Genomic DNA, 6,000 nt, shown 5'->3' with positions numbered 1-6,000 from the left:
CCCAGATATGTAAAATCTCAGGAGTGAAAGGATTCTTTGAAAGAAATGTCCCCTAGAGCCACAAAAAATAACCCTTCGAATCCTCCCCTGGCTCTTTTGTGGCGCACATGATGCTGGGATGATTTCAGCCGCAGCAGCATCTTCCGGAGGAGAGTGAGGATGGCCTTTCCATGTAAGATGAAGTTCCCCAGAAGGACATGGATGGAGAAACTTCCCATGCCTAGGGGAGGGGACATGCCAGCTTCAAGACTGTCTTGGTAAGAAGAACATTTACAAGGCTGTGAAGATGATTCAGTGGGTAAACTGCTTGTAGTACAAACACCCGAGGAGCTGAGTTCAGATCCTCAGAACCCACATAACTCATAACTCCAATTTTGGGGAGGACAGAGCATGGCAGACTCAGTGAATGTGATGGCTAGTTTCCATTGTCAACTTGACATAATCTGGGATTACCTGGGAAGAAAGTCTTAATAAGGGATTGCCTATGTTGCATGAGCTTTTGGGTGATTGCCTGACATTAACTGATGTATGAAAACCCAGCCACGGTGGGCAGCACCATTCCCTAGGCAGGTGGTTCTGAACTGTGTCAAGAGTAGAGAAATTGAGCTGTGCACAAGCAAGCATCTGTGAATTTATTTCTCTCTGCTCTTGTCTGTGTCTTTGATGTGACCAGCTGTCCCAAGCACCTGTCACTGGGAGTTCCCCGCATTAATGGACCATAACCTGGAACTGTGAGCTACAATAAGTCCTTTCTTTGCTAAGTTGTCTGTTGCCAGGGTAGTTTATCACAGCAACAGAAATGAAACTAGAACCCAGAGAGACCCTGTCTAAACAGTAAGGTGAGGAGAGACGGAAGATGATATCGTAAGTCAACATCTGGCTTCCACACCTGCATAAATAGATTAGTGGGTACCACCTCCCACCTAAATGAAGAATAAATAAAAACAAACAAACAAACAAACAAACAAATAAATAAATAAACAAGGGAACACTTGCAGAGGCTGTGCTGGGCTCTGGGAAGAATTCCCAGAACCAGATATACCCAGAGTCTGCCAGGTCTCAGGAAGGTCTTGATGACAATGACATGGCTGAGATGGGTCATTCAACTATTGTAACCTGGGTCCCTCAAGCCTGGAGTCAGGTGTAAGGACACAGCCTTGCTCACATGGGCTTAGGTTCCACATGGTGGCTACAGCATTAGTTTCCCTGTGTGACTCGTTGAGCAAAAGTCTTGATCTAGATCTCCTATTTTTCTCAAACTGGGCACCCATTCTCAGGGTCAATAAATGATGTTGTGATGGATATTCTTGGTTGTCAACTTGACTATATCTGGAATGAGCTACAATCCAGAGGTGGAGGGCACACCTGTGATCTGGATCTTGAGGCAGGAAGACAACGTGCCTTTGATCTGGATTTTGAGGCTGAAAGACACGGGCTTCTGACCTAGATCTTGAGATGGGATAACAAATGCTCTTAATTGGGGCCACAGCTTCTACTGCAAGTCAATATAAGGACAGTGAGGAAGGTTTGTTCATTCTTCACCTGCTTGCCCTGGCCTCGTCAGCACATTTATTCCTTCACTGGCATGGGAGCCGCCTACTTCAGGATTCCAGCATATACAAGAGATCCTCTGAGACTCAGCCTCATGGACTGAACAACTACTAGATTCTTAGACTTTCCATTCACAGCTACCATTGCTGGATTAGTTGGGCTGCAGACTGTAAGTCACTCCAATTTATATGTTTATTCCATATATGTGAATATATATAAAATGAATATATAATATATATCTAATCTGTCTGTCCGTCTGTCTGTTCATCTGTCTGTCCGTCCGTCCGTCCGTCTGTCTGTCTGTCTATGTATCGCATCTTTCCATAAGTTACATGTGTTGAGAGAACCCTGACTAATACAGGTGTCCATCTGGTGTCAGTATATGGTAAGTTACCATGACTGTCTGTGGTTTTGGAGTCCTGAAGGTGGCTTTGGTCTTAGACTTACATCTCTTCCCTTATGTCTCATGGAAGGAGCTATTCATAATAGCTCTAGCCATTGGCCTAGAGCTTTGTCTTCCTTCAGCTTCATGTTCATTGTAGTGTTGTATGACCACTGAGCATATCCCTGCAGGTCACCATGTGTGGTCTAGACCACCTTACCCAGACTCCAACTGGGCACCCAAGCTGGGAGCCAGGATTCGGTAAAAGACGGAGTGGTGTAGACAGGCTTTTTGAAGGTTGATTGTCTTTTCAATTAACAATTCAAAAATCATGACATATGTGTCTAAAAGATATTCCTCTCCCAAACAAAACAAACCACAGAGCCAAGGAGTGGGAGGCTCCTGGTGATCACAGCTCTGTGTGAACCGTCATTTACTGACAGGGTAACGCTGTGTCTCGGTAATAGGCCATTTTCCCCATCACTGCACAGAGCTAACCAACCTCCAGTTTGCATCAAAGTTTTCATCTCTGGATCTAGTGTAAGCTCTTTTATTTTCCTGGCAAAGTCAACACAATGAAATTTACAGCACTTTCAAATATCTTTTAAAATGGTATTTGAAATTTTATATAAAACAGGAAAGGACAAAGAAAAGCTGAAGACAATGTCAAAGGATACCATGTTGGAAGGTTTTCCCCTGCTCATCTGAGGACTTTCTCTACAGCTGCTGAGAGCAGGGTGGTAAGACACGGGCATAAATAGAAGCACAGTGATGACCAGAAGGAAACCGAGTCCAGAAGCAGAAACTCACATGTGCGGTCAATTGATTTTCAACTACGCTGCCAAGGTAATTTGATAGAGGAAGGATAATCTTTTTAGCAAATGGTGCTGAGGCAGCTGGATGCTCATACGGGGAAAACAGGAGACACAGTCTTTACCTTATACACAAAGATTAAACTGGGGCACAAGCCCATGACTGGAACAGATTGGCCTGTGCACATGTCTGGGCATTGTCTTGATTGCTAATTGATTAAAGGGGTGCTCAGCCCACGGTGGGTGGTACCATCACTAGGCAGGTGGTCCTGGTTTGCACAAGAAAGCTAGTTGAGCCTGAGCTTGCAACCGAGCCAGAAACAGCTTTCCTCTGTGCTCCTGCCCCGACTGCCCTCAAAGATGGGCTGTGATCTGGAGGTAGGAACCAACTCCTTAAGGAGTTCTGCTGGATCTACTTGCAGAAGATCTCCCCAGCCTATGCGGGTGACTGGTGACCTTCTCTCATAGAAGGAGAGAATGGAGAGGGTCATGAGATCCATACCTGAGAATCCAGACTCCTGTCTCACATGACGTATGCAGTTTAGTTTTAATTGCATCTGGCCTTGGAGTCTTGGGGAGAAGCTGGATGTTATAGGCAGGGAAGGACTAGGAGAGGGGCCTCCACTTATAAGGCTATGGGAAAACCATCATACCTGCTTGGAAAAGACTTTCCTGTGCGCTATTTGGAGCAGGTGAGGGCTCACGCTCCTGTAAGTGACCTCTCACCTATGCTCTGTAAATGAACCCAATAAATTCGATGGTTCCTCAGAGTGAGCTTTGTTGGGGTTGTACCTTGCTTTTTCATCAGGACCTGGGGAAGAGGGGTAGGTGTTCTTTGTGTCTCCCCAAGGAAGGAATTTTAACATTGAAACTTATATGTTAAACTTTAATTTATAATCATTAAGAGCTAGAAACAATATAAATATTCATCTGCATAGAGAAACAGACTGTGGTATGTCCATACCGTGGAATACTACTTGGCAATAAAACAGACTATTAATAGAACAATGTGGATTAAGTTGGTTTTTTCTTTATCTCCTCATGCAAGAGATTTATTGGAGACAGACAAAAGGCTGCTTCTGAGAGGGGATAGAAGAAAGAGAGAGAGACAGAGACACACAGGAGAGAGACAGAGATAGAGATGGAGAGAGATGAGAGATGCTTTTATAAAGGGTATGTGACTCACGGCGACAGTGGAAATATGTTGCATTGGTAGCTGGTGATGATGTGGATGCTGGTGTTGAGTAGCTGAAGGAGGGTTGGAGGGATTAAGTTTTAAGACATGAACATCCGAAGGATTCATTCAAATCATAGCAGGTGCATATTAGCTACTTTTCTTGTTGTTCTGACCAAGTACCCATTAAAAGTAACGTAAGAAAGAAAAGCTGCTGTATCTTTGATCACAGTTTGTATCCACAAACTGTCGGTCATCAAGGACAGGGCCTGGTGGCAGGAGCCGGAGGTCGCTGGTTGTGTCATGTCTGCCACCAGGAAGCAAAGCGGGACGAATTGCAGATACCCACGTCACTTTCTACTTTTGGTTCAGTCTGGGTCTCCAGCCCATGGGAGGGTGGAACCCGCACTGAGTGGATCTTCCCTCCTCAGTTAACGATCTCTGGGTGAACCTCCATAGACACACCCAGAAGTGTGTCTCCCCATGATTCCAAATGCATTTAAGTGAACAAACAAGATTTACCATTGCATGATACCTATTCCACACAGCATTTGCGTGTGTGTAACCACACTGCTTTTAATATTGCTACATAGCATGTCTTAGGATTCTTTCCCCAGCCCAGAACTTCAGAGTCAGCCCCATGCTTTCTTCTGTCTCTAGTGATCCATTTGTGTGGTCCCCGACCTGACTAATGTAGAGACATTTAGAGCTGTTGTCATCCATATATTCTTCCCCTAACAAAATATGCAAGACTAGGTAACTTGTATCTTATAAAGAATACAATCCTCCACTCAGCAGAGGACGAGGCACTTGTATTTTTAGTGAACATCAGCTGAACAAACCAGAGACTAGAAGCAAGCAGTTGCAGGGGTGGAGTTGGGAAAGCAGACCTGCCTAGTTTAACAGACAGCTAGGGACTCTACACGTGTCTTCCTTGCTACTATTTCAGGATGTTATATGACCTTCCCTGATGTCAACCAGGGTAGGACTCACAGCAATTCTCATTGAAGAAAAGCAAACCACGGAGAGGTCTCACGAGCTGGGAGGGTGGCAAGTCTTCTGGGAAGTTGAAGAGCTCTGGCCCAGGACTCCTGCTTACCTGACACATGAGATTCGTTTGCCCCCAGGCTCCGGAGTCCATGCTGGGGCATTATGAAAGAAGATGGTAGTGATCTGGTGTGGAGCTCTTCCTCGCTGTCTGAGCCAGTGTGCTGGGGTGTGTGCTACGAACATGCTGCACTCATTTGCAGCCATTGTTCTCGCTAAATGAGAAAATGCAAATGAGGCACTCAGGGTATTGCGCCATAACTCGCAGCATAAAATTCTTGACATCAACACGAAGCTACTTAGCATAATTTCCCTGTTAATAAACTGCCAATTTAGTCATTTAGGTTTCAGCTTAGAAAGGAAGCAACAGTGTCAGGCCGTAGATTTTTTTTCCTCCTCCCCAAACATGCCCGAGTTTATTATTTTGATGTTTATGTTAAAACATAAGAAATTGGAGTTTATGTGATTATTTGGGAATCTTCTACCCTAATTTGTTTGCTTTCATAGTTCTGAAAATCTTTGCTCATTTGAAAGGCAAAATGTAATTTTTTTTTCCAGAGCACTTTCTTCTGCTTGGGATACAATTTCCATATTTAAATGACTGAGGACCATTTTGAGGACTGACTGAATAAAGTCTAGGCTGGAGGCACTGAGGTGGGGCCATCCTTGCTGGGACTCCATGCAGAGTCCCTTAGGGAGATGGGTCAACTCAAGCACTTGAGGATCGGGGCTACGGACTGGTATAGGAGTCTTGTTCCTGCCATATCTAACAGCCTCCTCGGCATTTCTTGCAATAATAGCTACCACTTGCTTACCACGTGCCCATCATTGAGTGAGAGCCAGGGTAGTACACACTCACATGGGGAACAGACATGGCTAAGTTAAGTGTCTCATAGAACCACAGTTGAACACAGAGCAGGAGGAACACATGGCGCGCCCAGAGGGAAAGCCGAGGATCTGACCGGGCTTCTGCCTTTGAAGAGCTCACAGTTGAGGTTCGTTCTATAGAGTGGCTTGGCAGAAGTTTTACTGAG

The sequence above is a fragment of the Arvicola amphibius genome, chromosome 4 (assembly GCF_903992535.2).
Source record: "Arvicola amphibius chromosome 4, mArvAmp1.2, whole genome shotgun sequence".
NCBI classification, from domain to species: domain Eukaryota; kingdom Metazoa; phylum Chordata; class Mammalia; order Rodentia; family Cricetidae; genus Arvicola; species Arvicola amphibius.
This window is presented reverse-complemented; position numbering follows the sequence as displayed.